This window comes from Aricia agestis, chromosome 1 (genome assembly GCF_905147365.1).
Source record: "Aricia agestis chromosome 1, ilAriAges1.1, whole genome shotgun sequence".
In the NCBI taxonomy this organism is placed as follows: domain Eukaryota; kingdom Metazoa; phylum Arthropoda; class Insecta; order Lepidoptera; family Lycaenidae; genus Aricia; species Aricia agestis.
In genome coordinates, this window is record NC_056406.1 from 11,979,421 (window position 1) to 12,001,842 (window position 22,422).

The window sequence follows — 22,422 nt, forward strand, 5'->3', positions numbered from 1 at the left end:
CTACTGGGTTTAAGCTCGTGATATAAAGAGGACCAGGGACCCTCTTTATCCAGTCTATTCGCGGCATTCTTCAGCATATTATTTTTCGCTAATGTAACGGCAGCGTGATAGCGTGACCTTGAAATGCGTAGGTTATTTAAACTAATTATGTAATTATCACCCGAACGGTCGTGGCCAGATTTACGAAGATTATTAATTTTGCGCCTGGCCCTTCTAAATTCCCGACGAAGATTAAGAAATTTACTGTTCCACCATTTACAGTTGTGATCTTTTTTAAGAGGTCTACGACCCAAGGCTACATCGGCACAGTAAACAAATGTGTTTGACATAATTTCCGCGCACTCATTGACGTTTAAATCCGGCCGAGTGAAGTCTACGGCATGAGCGGTAATGAGGACTTCACTCGGCCGGATTTAAAAATTTAATAATATTAATATTATTATTGTGTTCGCTGGGAAAATAGCAGCGCTGAAAATATGACTACTTTTGAGTTACGTACTTACAACTTACAACCTAGGCGAGGTTGTAAGTTGTACGTAAGTCAAAAGTAGTTTATTATAGTGTTGTTTTCACAGTATCACTTAACTACCGCCTAGATAAAAATGTATCTAAGCGGGCCCGTAGACAATCAATTTTATCGTGTAATATCACGCTTTAATTTTATTGAACAGTTTATTTGACAATGAGATTGAAGGCGCGCGATTGATTCAGTATCAACCCTAGACCGTCAATAATATTACGCAATACATGATATTGCGCAATAAAATTGCTACTCTAGGGACCCGCTAATGTCATAGTCTATATTTTCCATGTTCTGTAATCGCATCAGTGAGTACTTACAGAATACAGAGTAACTCAACTCACAAATCCGAATTTGAATTTTACAAAATCTTTTCCCTAGAATTCGACCAAACGATTAAAAGATGGAATCATATTCCGATGATAATCTTTTCGGATCGAAGCAATCGAGTAAGTCGGAATATGCAGGCCGCTCACCCGGGCGGCACCCGGGCCGGTCAAAAGGCGCTCATATCCGGCGGTCAACCCGGTCAAACCCGGGCCCGGTCGAGCATATTACGGAGGTTTGATCGAAAAATCCTTCATAAATCCCTCGCTCCGAGCTAAATTATTACACTTTCTGATTTTTTTACGACATTACTTTGTTTTCACGGATTTTTCACGGGGATATTGTGCGAACGGAGATGATAACGCTCCGCTTTTCCATGTAATTATTTTTGTGATGAAAGGTTTTGATCAAAAAGATATTTCGTTTTATTTCATTGCTTCACCATTAAGGCGGCCAAACAATCAGACATGTCCTCGTCAGGAGTTGCCGGGCCGCGGGCAACAATAGATACGAGCTTGTTGCTATGGACACAATTAAATTGGGTTTCCTGATTTCATTAAATAATAATATGATCTAACATTACTTTTATTATTCTCACGAATTAGGGACTTTACGCAACTAATTTGGTTTCCACGTGCCTAAGTTTGGTACCGCTTTCTTTTGGTAGAATGCCAGAGAAACCTTTCATGGATACAATAATAAAGAGCATGTGACATTTTAGTATGGAGCCTGGTACGATTAAAAAAAGTCATTTTGGCGGCAAAAGAAAAAAATATTTGTTTATGGCTCTAGAGTCTAGACTATATTCTGTGTATAACATCTTATTTTTTTTGGCGTGATAGCGAGACAGACAGACAGACAGAGATACTTTCGCAGATGTATGGAAGTATGGATAATTTAATACAGAGCCATTCAATAAGTAGGTGCGTAAGAGTATTTTCTACTTAAGTACATTATAATATTATTATCTAAGGTAAGTACTAAGTAGGTACATAGATATTATACAGTGGCACTAATTTAAATATTATTTCAAATTATATATTTTGTTTCTGTGTAATGTTGCTGTATTACACAAAATATTTAGGTAAAAAAATGCTGGAAAACAGAATATTTTTGGCCCAACACATTTTGCAGTACAAATATTTCTTGTGTTTGTTCTGCGTAAGCCTTTAGGGCTTTTGTTGAGGAATGGGACCAAATATTTAGTTACCTTTGTCTGGAATAATAATTTCGCTGACAAAAATATTCTTAAATATCCCAAGCAAGGCATTAAGTATTATAATTTCTATACGTGGGAGAGCCATGCTTCGGCACGAATGGGCCGGCTCGACCGGAGAAAACCGGCGTGAAACAGCACTTACGCTGTGTTTCGCCGAGTGAGTGAGTTTACCGGAGGCCCAATTCCCTTCCCTATCCTCCCCTATTCTCTTCCCTTCCCATCCCTACCCTCCCCTATTACCCTATTCCCTCTTAAAAGGCCGGCAACACACCTGCAGCTCTTCTGATGCTGCGAGTGTCCATGGGCGACGGAAGTTGCTTTCCATCAGGTGACCCGTTTGCTCGTTTGCCTCCTTCTTTCATAAAAAAAAAATGAATGTACTCACGTTCATAAGCCAAGGCCAGTGACATGTCCCAGCTTGATGACCCAGCTGGCCCCAGGGTTAATTTTAACCGAGATCCACAAAAGTGGACTTCACAAATAATGGGCTAATTGAAAAGTGTTACCTCAAGTCTAAAGTTTTGAAAGTCTAACATGATTCATGTTTAGAATTTATTTTAGACTTATAACGACAAAAATAATATACTTAGGTAACATCTCGTAATAAGTGACCATATTTCCCGGCGAAAATATTATTCTCCAACAAGTAGCGGAGAGCTTTTCATCAATTCTAGAAACGCTCCATTAGTCAACCTGTAGGAGCCGAGTGCAAAATTCAATATCATAGAGCAGAAATACACGCTGGAAATAGTCGGACCTACAGACCACCTGCAGTCGGTTTCCAACCGAAGTCATTTTTCCTATAAAATAGGGTAAAGATTATTGAAAAGACAATTACTTCCTTTGAACAATTTTAAGGTGCGCTTAAGCGTTTAATTTTTTCCATTTTTGCTAAGCGCTCTCTAAAAGAGACTTCTACGAGTGATTTTAAGTCTCAGGAAATCTTTTTTTCGATTGTAACTTAATTTTTGTGAATACGATTCGATGAGCTTTAAAAGTTTGCAATTGGAAATGCATTTTAATTTTTAAAACGATTCCAGCTGTTATTTCTGTAGATATAAAAGTATTTTTACACCTTCAATAAGATATGAAATCGGGACTTGGGAAGAAGCATTATTTTACTATTATCTTGAAAACACTTATTACGATGCCATGGGCGTACCCAGGTTCTGGGCCAGGGGTGGGGGGGGGGGGGGGGGGCAAATTACCCAGGTTCTAATGCAGGGGGGGGGCGGGGGGCAAATTACCCAGGTTCTGGGCCAGGGGGGGGCAAATCAGATTTTTCATAAGCTAGGTGTTTATAAAGAATAAAAAATTAATAATTTTTAGTTGTAAAAATATTGTATTGCAAACAAATGGCAAAAATTCGTTCTTAATTTTTACGTACGTACTATGATATTTCCTAGTTGATATTCCAAGCTGTCCGTCAGATGAGACCAAGATGCAAGACCAAGTCGCCGTCCACAGGGACGAGACCCTCACTTGAGGTGAAGTTTCAAAATGGCGTCTCACGTGTCTCCCCACCATCTGCGTGATGGCTGAAATTCTATTTAATGTCACCTCCAACAACAACGCTAAACCAGAAAGTACGTACGGGCAGCAAAATAATCTATTTCGATTTACATTTCTACATAGAAAGTTTGATGCTCCCGAAAATATTAGGGGATACTTTTGATGGTTTTAACTTTTAGTTCTATGGTTCTAGCTAGGTAGAAGCATCTATTTTTGAGTACAGCAAACATTACAATAAAATTATAATATTATGTACTATCAGATAAGCTGAGAAGCAGATGGCGAACCTACGTGATTTGGTCACTTTCTGTCAAAACCAGCCACCAGACATTAAATTGACATAGCCCGACCAAATTACGTATAGGTCCTCCATATTTCCCTATGAAGTATGAATCAATTTTTCGATAGTGCAAAATATGTAGGTACACTTAATGGGCTGATATACCTGATACTTTTTATAATAATAAAAAGTAGTAAATAATAATTGTCTTAACATTGTAATATGTGAATTTCATCTAACCATACTTAATAGCTGTTGGCTCAATAACCATGATTATTAATTGGAAAATAAAATTCAAATCGTTCATTTCAAGTAGGTATATTATATTTCAAGTGTTCACAAAGAAAAAGAAAATTTACTTTAATTGTAGCGTCCTTGATTGACTACTCCTTTTACTTGCTTGGACTTGTTACATCTAAATGCCGTATGTCCTTTTCAAACATTGCCTTAAAATGCTGTCTGTACCGTTAAATCGCTGAGGTCATAAAGTCATAATCGTTGGCTGTTCGCGGCGCGCCCGGCGCCCGGGGGGTGCTCAGGTGGCCTCGCGCTGAATGGTAATCATCTGCCGAACAGACTGCTACAGCTTCTGTTTATGCTCGTTAATGTCTAAAAAAAGTGGCGTTATTTTGAGTAGGTAGGTGCTTAAAAATGCGCAGAAGAGTTCAAAATTGATTTGCAAGCGAATTCGCGAAGACTGTATAAGGTTTTGGCTACTCGCTTTACTATTACTAGTCAGAATAGTAGGTCTAATAACTTCTGTAGTATTGCCTGCCTGTATTGGAATCGGGAATACGGGTCGCTCCGGAAAAAATCTAGTAACCACCATATTATAATATTTTTGCGGTTCGTACTTAGCTTCTTAACGAAGTGAATTGTAATATTATTTCAACTGTAACATTTATACGCCGCTGGTTCTCGATAAGACATTTTCGTACAACAAACGTAAATGCTTTATGTGTTTACAGAACACAAAAAGAATCTATATTCATCGAATACTCCAGGGCGGATATAAAGTATATTTTTATTACAAATAATACGGTATTATAGCCCGGGGCTCGGGTAACGAAGGTATACAAGTCGGGCACGTAGCGCCCAAAATTTTGCGCCCTCAGATCAACAAGAGATCTTTTCGAAAATCATCAGGGTGGAACGCCAGGTTGGTTGTGGTGCAATGGACAAGCGTTTGATGCCGTTAATAATAAAACATTGACCATAAAAAGTTGATGACGCCACTGTTGGACATGCAGTTCACAGAGGTAGTGCTGCAAATTAAGGTGTCGTTTTAGTTAGACCCTGTCATAAAGACTAAACCTGCAAGAAATCGAAGTAGAGAAGTTGCCTGACAAGCAATAAAGGAATAACATTCCAACAACTTGTTATACCAGTCAATTTAGGCGATAAAACCCAAATGCCAAGCTAGCATTTGCATTAAACTTAGACGAAAATCAGAGAAATGCAAGTACAAAAGTCTGCCATATCGCTTCCCTTGTTGCTCCCAAAGCCGGTAACCGGCGGAAAAATCGTAAATATTGAATGTTATTCAATCGGATCCCCGTAACTTAGACCAGCGGCGTCATTCGCGTCACGTGCGCGAAGGTATCCCGGTCAAAAAGTTAACTCGTGCGTTTTACTGCCGCCATACGCCTGACAAACATCCCTTTGAGAAATCATGGATTTTTTACTTACGTCTCCTGTTACGACGTGGCTCTGAATTTTTATTGTTTTCGAAACGTGATTTGTGAAAATTTCAGCCGCGACAGTGACAAAGGTGTGAAATCGGATTCTTTTTCGGAATCATGAAAGTTCCACGTAGAATTCGAATTCGCTTAGCATTACGCTTAGCGTGGATGGCCATAGATTTTCTACTGAATAATAGACAAATTGACATATTGACCGAGTAAATTTCGTTCGTAAATCTTTCAGTATATCTATTGTTTCCTTTTTCTGCTGTAGTCGCTGGATGTTAAACATGCTGGTTTGCAAACAATGTGCAGCAGTCTTCTGTCCCATAAACAGATTAACCCCACCGTACCCAAAATATGTAAAGCTTCTTAACATTCAAAAGTCCCAACCTGTTGGGACGCCGAAAATTATCTCATCGGTATCGGTGTTCGATTTATAAGCAGGCAGAAACAAATGACGGTCGCTAACATAACTAATCAGCTGGTCGGCTCCCCGGCCGCCGACCATCAGTCTCGCCTCGACCGTCGTACGAGACGGACCGGAGGATTGGAGTGAATTAAAAATTAACAGGCGTGAGGCGTCCGGTGAATTTATCGGGTGTAGCCGGGCTTGTTTACGGTCGGCCGGGGCTTTTAGACGATTAGGTGTCGGATCTTGGCTGCGATGAATGTCCGCCAAGATTTTCCTGAAACCTATTGATGACGGGTCACGGAATCGCCGATTTTTTTAGCTTCCCGGAAATTCCCTTTGGAAGACGTTAATGTAATAAATTGACAGGCCGGTTGGTAGCATTATTCCTTATTACTTACAACCTATCATGAATCAAGGAAATGTCGACATTTATATGGGAACCTACATAATATACTGTATATCAGCTCTATGGCTGTCCCTACCTAGATTTTCCATCTTAATCGTAGCTTGCAAAAAAATCGGATCCGAGTTGAAGAGTCATAAATTTTTCACTTGAAAATGCCTGAGAAATCCTTCAGTAAATACAATTTCTATAGAGGTGCTAACAAGTGGTCGCCAAGGAGAAAACGAAGTAATATCTTATGATACCGGAACTGTTTTTTCAGCGGTATAACAAAATATTTCACCTGGTGTATTGGAAAGCCATTTTGGACGTTTTGCTATATTGTTCGACACACTGGTGGCGTCACTCCGTCACTGTCAGGCCCCGCGCAGGGGCGTATTCAATGTACTCGCGAGGAAAATTGCACGTAATCTGTAACGCGGCCGTTCCACTGAAATACGACCCTGAAGTATCGTGTGCGCTACAATCGACGATAGCGATACTCACGGTGGGCAAAGATTATGTTGTAGAGGGGACGGTCCATACAACAGGGTTGACTTCATGTTGCTATTTCTGTTATTTTATGAAATATTATAAAGAAATTATTACGGACAGACAACATGTTGTTTGTAAACTACAAAAATGTTTACTCGTCTATATGAGTTATGGTGGCTCTATATAGAATCTAAACTCTAAAGGAATATTACGATTATACGACGATACGAGCCTTGAGCAACGTATATATTGATAGCTTTGTAAGTGCTTTAATATTATATTATTATTAAGGCTCGTGTTAATGCAAATAATATAATAAATATAACATGGCAAATGATAACTTATCATAGCAGCTGTTATGAAATGTACTTAACAAAAATGTACGACGTGGCCGCTCTACTTTTAATGAGTATAGTCTACGTTGAGCGCGAAATGGTTAATATTCATGAGTGCGGGCGGCGAGTGAAATTGGTTCACATTTTTTATGTCTACCGTCGACGTTCCGCAGACAAAAGTCTTCTCCTCTTTTTACTCAACGCCGGAATGAATTCCTTTAAATTGTACTCGCATGTAGGGCCAAATAACAATATCCCTTTGTACAACTCATTCCCTGCTTAGGGTTGTTTCGGTTTTTAATCCGGAAGAGGCGTTTGATTTTTTATTTATTTATTGGTTCATTCGTTAGGCTTTAGAGTCCAAAGCACGAAGAAGAACCATTTTATAACTTGTTAAGGTGCCGGTTGGCAGCGAGCGACATGAAGCAACCACAGACGACGTGTCGCAACGACACTACTGGTTTGTATGTATTTCTATGAATAATTGTCGCTAGCTGTGGAGGTTTGTATGTATCATAGAAATACATACAAACTAGCCTGCCTATCATACGCCAATGAGATATCTCACTCTACATGTTTTCTAGATGTTTGAAGGTTTGTCTCTTCATCTCTATTGACCCTAGCATGATAAACATTTTTTCTCGCGTAGATCTATCATCGAAATAACACATTTTTATAGAATTTTGTCGAGATAATGTCGAGATTTTGACATTTTGAGACGAGTGAGATATCTCGTTGGCGTATGCTAGGCAGGCTTTAGTGTCGTTGCGACTGCTGTTATGTTTTGCTGTTATAAAATCTTTTGTCGTGTTGTAGTTCCAGTGTTTTGTATGCGTGTAAAAACCACTGCTCCTTGTTTATCGCCAAAATTAACACAACATTGAATTTGATGTGCCAATTAATCATGCAAATCAAAATTATCATAAGCACAAGTGACGTCTCAGGCGAAATCGGCTATTCGGTCCGGCCTGACCCATTTCGTCCGGCCAGCTCCGTAATATCCGGCCAATGAACAGCTGCGAGGACGGAGCGGAAATTTCATCAAATGTGCCATGCCGCTGATAACCATTTCTATGTTAATAGTTGCTGATTTGAACCCGATTCAATCTTAGATGCTGGTGTGATCTGAAAGCAGATCGCTAAGACTTTGTGATTAAAGCGCTTCAAAACGATTATCTTTCAAGTTTTATGAGGGTACTTAAGGAAAACTATTTATTGTTTACTATTTATGTCTGAAGAAGCAGACCGTAAATTTCTTCTGTCTAATACAAATAATATTGTACATTCGATATGATCAAGGCAAAGAAAAAGTTTCATTAACTTACAAAAAAAAAAATCCGAAAAATTTATACAAAAGAAAACTTCGTTCACTTAAATCTAGATCCAGCGGTTTTAATACGGCGTACGTTTAATATTTTATTGCTTCGTATAAAATGTCAAATGCATGAGCCCCGGCCGGCAGTAAAGAAAATCCAGAAACAGAGTCGAGTCGCCTAATCTGAAATTTTAACGAAATTGTTCCTTTATCCGCGCCATAATCTTTAACATGACCGGAAATCTTTTAGTTGGACCCATATATTAGCCATAAAGATTTTTTTGTCCGGGAAAAGGAGATTTATACTGTTCCTCAACCGTTCACTTTCGCTTTATTTACTTTTTCAAGTTTAAGTTATGGTTACTGTAGTCTGTAGGTGTACGTTAAAAGCTTAAAAATCAACATCGTAGTAAAGCCATTAAGCAACATAGTAAAGCCATTAATATAGCAACATGATCCTTTAAAATAAGTGGTAGCAAAGACTTGTTTAGTTCATTAATGCAAATCATCATAGCCAAGTCGCGTTATTCTCAGATGTCGTCCTAAATCGAAGCGATTCATGTATGCAAATTGTTCATTAGCTATTCAGTGTTTGGACATTCGTTATGCGCGTCCGGCGTACGTCCAGCGCGGTGGCTGCGGCTGTGGTACAAGGTACAGGCGGCCGGCGGGTTACATGTTTACGAGGTTTTTATGACTCTTTTGCTTAGCAGGAATAATAGTGACTAATTACGTTTTCATCCCGTTAACATACCACCTACATATAAGACATAATATGTAGGTGGTATGGATCAGCGGCACATTTTATATAAACATAACATCTAGGTGCCAATCAACATGAAGTATCAACGAATACGCAGCAGTCAAAAGTTCTTCTAAGCTCGCTGAGGTTATGTTGAATTTGCTGTTAAGTTTCACTGATGTTATCACATATTAATATTATGGACGGGCTTTACTAAAATGTCCCAAGAATTGACTTTGGGTCGTTGAGCCCAAATTAAACAATGAAAGATTTCGTATACCCCAGATCATGATATTGTACAACTTAATAAATTAAGAACAATATTAAAACAACTAGAAATATATTGAAGAGACCAATAGCTAGACGTATATGCACGCTTAAGGTAGGAATTACGTAGAAATTCATAGAAACAACATGTCCGTTGTCCGAGTAACAAGATGGCTGCTACGAAGTACGAACGTTGCCTACGAACCTCTACACGGCGTAGAGGCTCGTAGCCAACCGTAGTAGCCTATGTAACAATAAACATACAGACGAGCAATTGGCATGTGCTATATGTTTTATATACATTTTGTGTATATTAATACCTAACTGATAATAATATTCTAAATGTAGGTTTTCCCAACGTGAAATAGTACCTAGTCGGACAAAAACCACTACTGTAGCTCTACCATGAGTTTAAACCTAAAGTATTTATCGATACTTAATACCGACTACGTAAATATTTAGTATCGTGATTTTAGTTCCGCAAGTGACCGCTAGAGGCGCTGTAAAATTTGCCATACTAACTATTTATGTAGTGGGTATCGAGTATCGATAAAAACTATAGTTTTAAACTCATAGTAGAGCTACTGCTAATAGAAGGACCATTTTATAAACCATAATATATTAATACTAGATGTCCCGCGCGGCTTCGCCCGCGTAAATTAGAAATTTTACAGAATCCGTAGGTACATTTTCCCATAAAAAATATTTCCCCCGTTTTTCCCACATTTTCCTGAGTTTCTTCTGTCGTATTAGTCTTAGAGTAATAATATAATATAACCTTCTCGATAAATGATGAGTCTTACTCGATAAATGATCTATCTAACACTGAGATAAGTTTTTAAATCGGACCTGTAGTTTCTGAGATTGACGCGTTCAAGCAAACATACTCTTCAGGTTTATAATATTAGGTAGATATAGATTTTTTTTAATTATCGCTTGACAAACTCGAGTCTCGATCTAAAAGACTATGAAATGGTATAATATGGTAGTGATGATGATGATGATGATGATGAAGAATGTAATTTGCATAGTAGCATATGCTTTCTGTTCTTAAAACAACGCCGAAACTCCCAAACTTGTATCTATAAAGAATCAGGAATTCTCTCAGCACCTTCCGAACCACGGTATACCAGGTATATCTCGGTGCAAAATCTTACTTGTTGGTAGCATATGCTTAGAATACTTCTCACGAAACCGAAGTCACCATATGTTTCCCTATAAGTTTTGAGGAGTTCCCTCGATTACTTATGGATCCTTCATCAGATCACCACTTTTCTGAATATAATACCAAATTGGGATGATACCCTATATACCAAAAGAAAAATTTTGAAAATCGGTTAACAAACGGCGGAGTAATCGTTGAATATAAGAAAACGAACATAACACCTCCCCCATTTTGAAAGTCGGTTAAAATTGTAGCCTATGTGTTATTTATTTAATATTTTAATCAGCACATGAATTGAATAACAAAATTTTTTTCAAATTAATCGTAGCACCATCTGTCAGGACAAACTAAAATTGAAATAGAATAATATTGAATGCGATGATAGCGCCGTCCGCCGGATCTAATGTAAAACATTCCAAAATCAACAACTCCTTATAAATAAGAAATTAATTGAAAAAACATTTTCCAGTAGACCAAACTGTAAATCTAAACCATTCTCGAATCTCCACGAACACACACAAAAAATTTCATCAAAATTGGTCCAGTCGTTTAGGAGGAGTTCAGTCACATACACACGCACACAAGAAATATATATATTAAGATAACAGAAGGAATATCAACGCAGCCATATTCTGTAGCTTGCGTCGCAGCTGAAACGCGCACTCCACATAAAAGGAATGTTTTATTTGGTCGGCGTGGTATCTTGCGTGTGACTGATGTCGACGTCCGCCGCCGTTCGGCAATTTGCAAATTGGAATTCACTTTCCCCGAGATTATGTATTTTGTGATCGCACAAGTGAGGTTCTGGTGTGGTTCACTCGAAAGGGTCGGTGTGATGAAGTAGATGCTTATATTTTATTGGATAGAATAGTGGATATTTATTTTGTGGATATCCAGAATATGATTCCGATGCTTTTTTGGGACTTGCGTCATAGTTTTGGTTTTTGCGTAAATCGTATTTTTTTTATTTTAAACATTAATAAAGTCGGCCAAGTACGAGTCGGACTCGTGCACAAAGGGTTCCGTACCGTTATAACTTATAGAGCAAAATAGCCGAAAAAGGTGATTTTTGTATGGGATCCCCTTAAATATTTATTTTATTTTAATTTTATTATCAATTATTAAAGTACTAATATAATTAGGGATTTTGTAAAAATTTCAAGTACCTAGCCATTATTTATTACCTATAGCCATTATTGATATAGAGCAAAAAATATAAAAAACACGTTTTTTGTATGGGAGCCCCCTTAAATATTAATTTTATTTTGTTTTTAGTATTTGTTGTTATAGCGGCAACAGATATACACATTCTGTGAAAATTTCAGAAGTCTAGCTAAAGCCGTTCTTGAGATATAGCCTGGAGACAGACAGACGGACAGACAGACATTGAAGTCTTAGTAGGGTCCCGTTTTTACCCTTTGGGTATAGAAACCTAAAAAAGCATCACAGAGTACAGTCTGGACTCTGATAGGGCTTGTCTAACTTAAAATGACGTGAATACGAGGAAGGGGTCCTCGTATTCACCATATACAGTGTGTAACAAAAATAAGTGATAATACTTGAGGGTGTGTACGTGTTCCTTGTAGAGAGTTCACTGTGAAAGTAACAGCGCTGAAAGACCAAAAAATTTTTACACTTTTGTATGGGGAAACTCGTGACGCTCGGGCCCTTGCCCATACAATAGTGAAAAAAATTTTGGTCTTTCAGCGCTGCTACTTTCACAGTGAACTCTCTACAAGGAACACGTACACACCCTAAAGTATTATCACTTATTTTTGTTACACACCGTATATTAAGTCTATGGTATTCACAGTACAAAATTTTTCATTTATATCAACAGCCAGTGAAGTGGTGGGGCGAGTCATTTCAAATTATACAAGCTGTACACTGTACAGTGTACACGCGTCAGAATTGAACCTTCTGTCCGAATTCGTGACGCCGACGTGACGCAATATTATTTTTATTTCAAGCCTCTTCTTTATGGCGTGAACCTGAAATTTCACTCTCAACGCACCTAAATAAGTTTTACTCAAAAGACATATTTTGTACATACAAAGTACGTACGTCGTCACGTCGTTTTGTATGTACGTCGTACGTAGCTTCAGTTCTTGGATGTAATTCATATTTGGTTGCTACTTCTCGTATAGAGTCCACGTACAATGAGCCCCAATCAATTAATTAACGAAAACGTCCCATACATGCCCTAAGCCCTCAGGTCCTTTTGAAGTATCCCAGCACACATAAAGGCGGTCCTTGAATGGGAACGAAATTATCGATGGCATTGTACGACCTATACTCCGAAGACAATTGCTAGGGTTGACGTGCTTCAACAAAAAGCTTTAAAGTCAATTTTGCTAGTTCAAACTAACATATAATATACGTGGGAGAGCCATGCTTCGGCACGAATGGGCCGACTTGACCGGAGAAATACCACGTTCTCACAGAAAACCGGCGTGAAACAGCGCTTGCGCTGTGTTTCGCCGAGTGAGTGAGTTTACCGGAGGCCCAATCCCCTACCCTATTCCCTTCCCTGTCCTCCCCTATTCCCTTCCCTTCCCTCTCCTTTTACCCTATTCCCTCTTAAAAGGCCGGCAACGCACTTGCAGCTCTTCTGATGCTGCGAGTGTCCATGGGCGACCGATGTTGCTTTCCATCAGGTGACCCGTTTGCTCGTTTGCCCCCTTATTTCATAAAAAAAAAAAAAAACATTAATATAGTTTTGATTCTAGTCTGAATCATATCAAACAGGAAAATAATATTCTTATGTGCGCAGTGCGAAGATGCGAAGTCCACTTCCGATAATATCATCTAGAGGGTAAGACCAAGTTAGCCTCGAAGAAGCTTGGTGTTCTTAACAGAGCGAGACAGTACTTCAGTCCGGACCAACGCCTACAACTCTACAAGGCGCAGGTTCGGCCTCATATGGAATATTGTTCTCATCTCTGGGCAGGGGCGCCTAAATACCAACTGCTCCCTCTGGATCAATCACCCAATATTTATTCATGAATTTTTCATCTTTATTTTGTTGTTTTTGAATCTTTGTATTTAATATTTACACGAACAATACCGAAAATTTCAACTCGTTATCTTCGCATTCGTGGAAAGTTTTCAAAAATTTCTAGTCGCTGCGTATCAAGCTGACCCCTCAAGAGTGCTATATAAAGTGAAGTTTCGAGTGCGGACTACGTCGTAATGTGTGGACCTGGCCCTCGGGGGTCGTAGAGACCTCGTGTTATCGTGATTTACCATACATTCACTAAACTTATTTTACAGCGGCTTTGACAGGGTTAAATTATCACTCCGCTCTGCTTTCATAGAGATTATGTTTTTGAATAATGCAAATATTATTACACCAAAATATTACAGTTTTAAGCAAGACAATTTCCAATTTTTTTTTATTCAATTTTAACCTTCCTGAAAATATATATTTTTACCCGACTATGGCGAAGCAAAAAGGAGGGTTATGATTTTGGTTATGATGTATGTATGTATGTATGTATGTATGTATGTGGATATGGATGTTCATCTGTTCCCTCGTAACTTTAAAACTACTTAACGCATTTGGACAAATGAGGTGTCGTTAGAAGCCTCTTGACTGTCCGCTGGTTATAGGCTACATGACATCACCTACCCTAAACTAAACAACTTGGGGGCGGTGCGCCTCCCCAAACCCCCCCCCCCCCCCCCCCCCCCCCCCACCGCTCCTGGAAGTGTTATCGCGTCGTTATTGTTGAGTTTTGATTCTCCTTTTTTAGGAACAAAGTTATAAATTAAAAGTGAAATAATTGTACCCTAAACTAAACTTACACTTCTTTTGGAAAAAAATATCCATCTCCTTTAAAATTATTATACTATGCTAACGCGGACTAAGTCAAGGGCAACAGGTAGTGAAACAGAACCAAATAAATTGTAAAACATCCTCATGATCCTCGATCATTTGAGGAGTTGGATAGTTTAAGATCGAGTGAATCTTAGCCCCAAAATAATTGAAATAAAAATAAAGTTTAAAAAACTAAAACCCGACTACTAAAACACGCTCTAAAAAGTACGAAACAAGAAACCAGTTTATAGGGATATGGAAATGTTTAAAGGATAGCCGTGGTCGTATGCCACCTACTAGAGCAAAACAGATTCATTATATTATACATATTATATTAATATAATAAAGGGCATACATACGACCACGGCTATCCTTTAAACATTTCCATATCCCTATAAACTGTTTTCTTGTTTCGTACTTTTTAGAGCGTGTTTTAGTAGTCGGATTTCAGTTTTTTAAACTTTATTTTTTTCAAATGCTCCTCAAAAAAGGAGACTCCTTTAAGCCATTAAGTACCTTCCAAAGTAATATGTTCTATTCGTTATCCTTAGCTTGATCTGATCTACATGGAACGTGTCAGGGCAAATTAGAAGAAAAGTAAGAAAGCCGCTAAGGTGCTTAAATTAAGGAAGGGAAGGAACAAATATTTTAAACTTGTGTTACTTTCAACATGTATTTTAAACATGTTCATTATACATTCAAAAATATTCTGTTACCTTAACCCTTTAAATTGAATAAGAATCATTGAGGAAATTCTAACGTTAACGCACACGTGTCGGCGCGGCCCAGCGGAGCGCGCCGGCGACAGATGGCTGGAGCTTCGAAAATCATTCCCTCATACACTTGAGAGAGATTTCTAGCTTCACGAATTATAAAAATGATTTTGCCAGACTATAGCAGTGCTGCGGAGCCTTGAAATTCTAATGTCTATGGACGCTTTCACACCACATTAGCCTTGCTCATAAATATGTTATCGAAAAACTTGTGTTCTCGGCAGCGTTGACGCGCTAACCAACTGAGCCATAGAGATCGTCAAAAGAAAGTGTTGTTACCTGGTATTGCTGTAGCACCGCCATCGTGGGTATCGCAGACACAATATATTTTCAATTGCTATCCGGCAGCCGGCTGCCGCTTGGGGATTGATGGGTTAACAGAGGGTTTTACGAGATTTTTTAACAAAATAATGTTAAACAGCTCAAAGGGATATTATGGTGGCTTCTTCCGGCGCGTATTATCGCAAGCCGCGCCGCGCCCGCTCGAGCCACGCGCCGTGTGAAGGGGTGGCTCGGGCTGACTCGAGCTGGCGCGTGATATTAAACGCGCCTGCTCGAGCCAAGCGCCCTAAGGAAGTGGTGGCGTGGTTGCGTTCTCACGGCGCGTGCTATCACGAGCCGCGCCGCGCCCGCTCGAGCCTCGCGCCGTGGGAAGGGGTGGCGCGGCGCGGCTCGTGCAGGCGCGTCCCGATCCGATTAAAGTCGGTAACTTCAAAGGCGCGGCTTGAGCAAACAGGCGAGCACGAGCCACCCCTTCTCACGGCGCGTGATATCACAAGCCGCGCCACGCCGACAAACATTCAAGTAAAATGAAACTTTATTAACACTATAATAGATATCATTTTGCTCTAAGTCACTACGTTAAATAAGTAAATTTTAATGAAATGCAACTTTATTCACTAGGCTACTAGGTTGGATAAGCAACTTCCGTCGCCCATGGACACTCGCAGCATCAGAAGAGCTGCAAGTGCGTTGCCGGCCTTTTAAGAGGGAACAGGGTAATAGGGGAGGGTAAGGAAGGAAAGGGAAGGGAATAGGGGAGAGTAGAGAAGGGAAGGGAAGGGAATAGGGGAGAGTAGAGAAGCGAAGGGAAGGGAATAGGGGAGAGGGTAGGGAAGGGAATAGGGTAGGGGATTCGGCCTCCGGTAAACTCACTCACTCGGCGAAACACAGCGCAAGCGCTGTTTCACGCCGGTTTTCTGTGAGAACGTGGTATTTCTTCGGTCGAGCCGGCCCATTCGTGCCGAAGTATGGCTCTCCCACGTAGATTTTTTATTATAGATGATTAACTAACGTGAAACTCTTTTCATTTATACTCATTCTTGGTGTTGTAGAATTATCACGCCAGAGGGATTTAAGTCCCAGGGTGGGATACCCTGGGGGCTGGGACTAAATTCCTATGGCGTGTATTGGTCCTCAAATACTGGTGGCAGTTCATTTCTGAGTTTTACAGGATAAAGCTTGCAGGATGTACGATTCCAATCAATAATAACTGCTCAAAACCTTCCCAGTTCCCCGTGATGCATAGTTCTATAATTCACAATAAAAATAATTATTATGTTTCCACTCGTACTGGTGAAGAATGACGCTTCTGTTCGAACACAACATCACGAAATCCGTCTGTACGGCTACCTTGGGACTGAAATCGCTCTGGCATGATAATTCTACAACACCAAGAGTGAGTGCGAATGGATATATCTTCATACTAGTTAATCACCTATAACAAATATCTTCGTGCTAGTTATAGCGCGATATAACCGCCAAGCAGCGGCATCCTTTTTTATTGGTATATAAAGAATATAAAAAAAATGTTCGGTTGAAAAATAACAATTCCTTGCAATTGTTTAAACAATGTTTGTTTAAACAATATGGCACCGGGTTGCGCCCTGGCAACATGCATTTATATCATCAGGAGGGTAATTTGAAGAGGATCGCATAAAAAAATTGAGGTGGAATAGTTTTCGGTACTCATGCGCCGACTCGTCCTAGTCTATATGAACATTTTATTAATTACTGAATAAAGTATTGACAATTGCCAAAGAATGTCAATTGTCAATACTTTATGTATGTGTACCTACTTTGATCAAAGAAATATTTGATCGAAGAGAAGCTACAATAATAAATAAAGCGTGTAATAAAACTAAGTGATAATACTTTAGAATGTGTGTGTGTTGCTTGTGGAGAGTTAACTGTAAAAGTAGCAGCGCTGAAAGACCAATTTTTTTTTCACTTTTGTATGGGCTAGCTCCCCAGCGCCATGACTCATGAGTTTCCCCATACAAGTGAAAAAAAAAGGTCTTTCAGCGCTGCTACTTTCATAATGAACTCTCTACTAGGAACACATACACACCCTAAAGTATTATCACTCAGTTTTGTTACACCTTATATATTATAACTCTGTTATTACTATCTTTTAAATGAGTACGCGGGCTTACAGTCTTTACACAAGTGTATACCAAAATGTATGACGAAATTCATAGTTTATACAACGCATTTAAATAAGTTTCGTGTTTTAAGTAGACACTCGCGTCTCGAGGGACTAAAAACCAAAATGGGATATGCGCTGATGCTTAAGTTTTCTACCCACACAGAGTTTATATTAAATTGTCTTCTGTAAAGCAGCAAACACTTTTCCCCGTGAAATCGTTAATGAAACAGCTTGTGTTGGAACTCCGAGACTAACAACGAACGGGCAGCCTTCCATTTCAATAAATAGCCATACTTAGATTTTTATTCTATGTGCTATTGAATTTTTTCATTCTCTTTTACTAAAAAATACCCGGTTATATGAATACAGTTGCTAAAACATGTACTTATGTTATGAGCTAAGACACTTTTTTTTATTCTTATAAAAAAATATAAATAGTAGAATACATTGGGTCCATTTAATACATTATAAATTTTGTATCAGGTAAGACGTGTACCTAAACTAATCTTTAAGGTAAGTGAACTGGAGACCTAACTGTATCTACAACTTCGTATATCTATTTAAAAATATAATTTATTCAGAGAGCGTAGACCAATTCGTTTCCACTTTAAAAACGTTTCGAAACTGGGCGAACTTGGCGACATAGTTTCATTATTTCGTCCGCAGTCGGTCTAAAAAACCGCATTAAAACCTCCTTTCGGATATTTCAACACTGGCCTCAGGCCTCGGGCTGAAAAAACTTATTCGACCGGCAACACCGAAAGAGGCGGTAGGGTGACCATCCGTCATTTAAAGGGGCACGATTTATTATGAGCGAGTAAGTCACCAGCCCGGGAAAATTCAATTTTGTATTTTGCATTTTTACTTTATCCGTTTTCGTTAATAGGAAATTATTTGTACATGAGGATATTTTTCTAATTTTTATATTGTTTTACATTTTCTTCTGCTACAAAAATTTACCTTGTATATGACTTTGATAGCGATTTGGTTCGCATTTCTATTCGCCCACCCGTCGCGTCCACATGGAAATAATAATTTTTATGGGCCATTAGTAGCGCGCGTTACTTTACATTATTTTGCTCTCCAATAAAAAAAATTATATTCAAAACCTTGACGCCTTTCCACTATATTAAAAAATCAACAAGTTAATGTCAGCTTATTCTCACACTCCACAGCTATATTCAATTTCTTAATGTATTAACCCTCGAATAGTTCACAAAGCAGGTCACACGAGTGAGTCTGAAAGAGTTCAGTGATTCATAACCGTGTAAGTGTTGGGGTAGACTCGTCCCTGTGTACTTGTGAAGAAAAGGTCACGGATGAGGCCCAAAAGGCCTCATTCTCAAAACCTTTCATTTCCAATGCAAATTACCATAACGAAGCGCCAAACAAGGAAATACTCCCAAAAGCTCTATCGCTACACAAAATATCAAAGTTATTCATGGAAGTTTTCTTTTCAAAGACAACATTTAAATCACTGATGTTATCTTAGTACCAAAATAAACAGTATTAAAATTATTACTAGTGGTTTAACTCTTATTGAGAAAATATTTACCTAGTGAGTTTTCATCAGTCGCCATACCCCTTTAATGTTCATAATGAATGAAATATGTGGAGTAGAATTTGATCCGCTCCACATACTTGATTTTTGCTAAAAGCTCTTAACTGAGCTAAAAGCTCGCCGTATTAGCTTGCGGTTAAGCTTCACCGAAGGCCGTGTTGAGCGTAAAAATATACATTAGCGTATACCCAAATTGATGCATTTGGCTAATACACTTTATAACTAAGTTGCACAAGAATATTCTAAGCTTTTAAAACGTACGGTCGGTAGAAAACGGTACTGTAAAGAGACGGTGAAACCCTGATGTTACTTAAACTTGCTTCAATAACAATGCTTAAGAGGGCGACTAACGCAAAAAATCAAACATCGTCCTTCTCTCTTCACACTTACGCCCGTCTTTCATATGCCAGGTGAAAAAGGATGACGCGGATTCATCGACAAATTAGTTTTTTCTCAATAACTCGATAAATATACAACATTTTATAAATCCGCTAGTTCAGATTCTCAATGATAGAATTTTATACAATGTGTTTAAATATTAACTTAATTTAATGCACGGTTATGGCAATATACGAAAAATTCGTGAAAATTAGATGCATCTTCGTGATTTTTTTCTATCGAGAAAATTTTAAGATATCGTGTTTTCGCTAGGTCAGATCCTCGAAAATATAATGTAGTATCTATGTTTAGAAAATGAAACAATTCGGTACTTATTTTCAAATATAAAAATGAATTATAAAATCGTCAATTTAGGGTTAGTCGCCCCCTTAAGGATTTGATGAATAGTACTATAATTATTTTTAACAAATTGAAGAATTGAGATGAAAAAAATTGCCGAGTAATGATAGCTATACCTACCTTATTCGCATAGTGGGGATTCTTATTAAAATATATTAAAGTATATTCATTTCGTATTTGCAAGCAATATTATAGTTTTGGAACAAGATGGAAACCAAAAACACTTTTTCTAGCAAAAAATGTTTATATTAAAACTTGTATGACTACTTATGAGTGATGAATAAAGTTTAAAATGCCTTGTATTTTCCCTTGTACAATGTTAACTGCTACGCAAGCTTACTGTGTTCGACTGGTATTTACAGCTACAAAATGCTTAAAGATATCAAACTTTTTCCATCAGGTAATTTTTAATAACGTAGCTTGTTTCTGTTTTTAGTTATCTTAGATTCTTGAAAAGTTATAGATTGTAGGAGTTTAAATTTTCTTTCATCTGTAGAAATATTTACCTGATAGTCTTTAGTTTTCACTTAGCAATATTGCTAGCTACTCGCGAAGTCGCGACTCGATTACGTCAGTTTGCAATCATAATACTGGAAATTCTTTGGGAGATACGATGGTACAGAAATACACACGTATACAGATACACAGCCTCGGGTTTAGAGCGCGGCTTTTGACTCGGAGGTCGTGAGTTCGATTCCCGCGTTGAAACATGTTATTTCAGAGTTTGGTTAATACAAAGCAGGCTGATCACCTGATTGTCTGACAAGTAAGATGATCCATGCGTCGGATGGGCATGTACAAAGTCGGTCCTGCGCCTGATCTCTCGCCAGTCGTGTCGGTCGTCCGTCCTACTGGGTTATGAGAGTAAAGCCCGTAAAGGAATAGAGAGTGCTCTTGTTTACTGCGCACACATTTGGGCACTATAAAAAATACTCCTGCGTAGCGGGCCTGGTTTCAATGAAACCGGCCACCGCCACCGAAACCATTGTGGGAGTTATTATGCAGGTACACAGACAAGTAGGTAGACACGACAAACGTCAGATCCTTCGAATACACCTTTATTTTCTTTGGGATTAAAAAAGTAACGCTGAGGACAGGATTCGAACCTGCGCGGGTAGAACCCATTGGATTTCAAGTCCAACTCCTTAACCACTCGGACACCTCAGCTGTTGTTTTTGTATTGAATTTCGTGACCATAATTATGTATAGGCTGCTACTCATAGCTGTTGTAAATAATAGCATCGTTAAATGTATATAAACAGCTGTTATCTACATAAATTAATATTGCTTATATTAGTGCATTTAAATATAATATTTATGTATACACTATACAGTGCGTAACAAAAATAAGTGATAATACTTTTGGGTGTGTACGTGTTCCTTGTAGAGAGTTCACTGTGAAAGTAGCAACGCTGAAAGACGAATTTTTTTTTCACTTGTGTATGGACATGGGCCCGAGCGTCACGACTCACGAGTTTCCCCATACAAAAGAGAAAAAAAATGTTGGTCTTTCAGCGCTGCTACTTCCACAGTGAACTCTCTACAAGGAACACGTACACACCCTAAAGTATTATCACTTATATTTTTTACACACTATATAATTTATGATAACGCAATAGAAATCTAGATTATACAATATATGCATACTTATTTAAAAATAGATCTAGAATATTTTTAACTTTCCTTCCGCTCAGAAAAATCTTTGGTTTTTTTTAAAGGCGCTGAAACGTTTTTAAAATAAATGTAGATCGTTATCTAATTATATTAATACTCGAGAGAAAAACTTTGTATCTGATAAAGCCAATATTTTTTTACAAAATATACCTGTTACTCGTATAGTAGTCCTAATGTCGTTGAAACTAAGGTCGAATTTCGACCATTGGGCGATCTCTAGTTACTATTAAGATATTATTTATATAGATTATTATTGAAAAGAGGGTCGTAACTCGTAAGTTCGTAAGACCCTCTTTTTTAGGGTTCCGTACCCAAAGGGTAAAAACGGGAACCTATTACTAAGGCTTCAATGTCTGTCTCGCTGTAACTCAAGAACGGTGATAGCTAGAGAGTTGAAATTTTTACAGATTATGTACATATCTGTTGCCGCTATAACAACAAATAAGTACTAAAATTAAAATAAAATTAATATTTAAGGGGGGCTCCCATACAATAAACCTTTTGCCTTTTTTGCTCTATATAAGTAATGGCAACAGCTAGGTATCTGAATTTTTCTCAAAGTACTTAGTTATATGTGTACTTTAATATTTAATAATTATATTAAAATAAAATAAAAAAATAATGGGGGCTCCCATACAAAACACACAATTTTTGTCCCAATTTTGCCTATAATGGTACCGAACCCTTCGTGCGCGAGTCTAACTCGCACTTGGCCGATTATTTCAAATTATCATGATGATGATGGTGTAAAATATGCTATTAATTTTACTAA

General features: G+C 38.4%; 1 non-coding gene across 1 annotated transcript; it reads right to left on the minus strand.

Moving 5' to 3' along the window:
* Positions 1-21,061: 21,061 nt before the first annotated feature.
* Positions 21,062-21,143, minus strand: Trnas-uga. The gene has a single exon. It is a non-coding gene; the product is annotated as a tRNA-Ser (tRNA).
* Between the last annotated feature and the right edge of the window lie 1,279 nt (positions 21,144-22,422).